Source organism: Charadrius vociferus, unplaced genomic scaffold (genome assembly GCF_000708025.1).
Source record: "Charadrius vociferus isolate BGI_N301 unplaced genomic scaffold, ASM70802v2 scaffold486, whole genome shotgun sequence".
Taxonomy (NCBI): domain Eukaryota; kingdom Metazoa; phylum Chordata; class Aves; order Charadriiformes; family Charadriidae; genus Charadrius; species Charadrius vociferus.
The window spans coordinates 240,755-241,085 of NW_009648965.1; the positions used below are offsets into that span (position 1 = coordinate 240,755).

The 331-nt window shown below is 63.1% G+C and overlaps 1 protein-coding gene across 1 annotated transcript in view; it reads left to right on the forward strand.

The window, feature by feature from the left end:
- Positions 1 to 331, forward strand: part of CRTAC1 (cartilage acidic protein 1) — a 12,300-nt gene that overhangs the window by 3,696 nt on the left and 8,273 nt on the right. The gene's annotated exons all lie outside the window — the stretch shown is intronic.

The window sequence follows — 331 nt, forward strand, 5'->3', positions numbered from 1 at the left end:
GGTGCCAGCTGCTTCATGGGGCAAGGGGGGGGGGGGTTGAGGATGGGGTGCTAGGGCACTCTGGGGATGCTGGGGGGGCAGGGTGCCCTGTGCCAGCACCCTGAGCCTGGGGACTGCACAGAACTTGGAGGCACATCCCCAGGACTCCACTCCTGGGATGCTTTTCACCATGGGCTTTTCACCATGGGCTTTGCAGCACTCTTGCTCTGTGTGTGGTAGCAGTTCCTGGTCCCATGGAGCTGTGAGAGCATCCAGCCCCACAGCAGGGATCCTGTGGGCCCCATGGAGTCGAGTTTTGGGTGGGTGGGTGCTGAGGCTGTGCTGCTGGCCA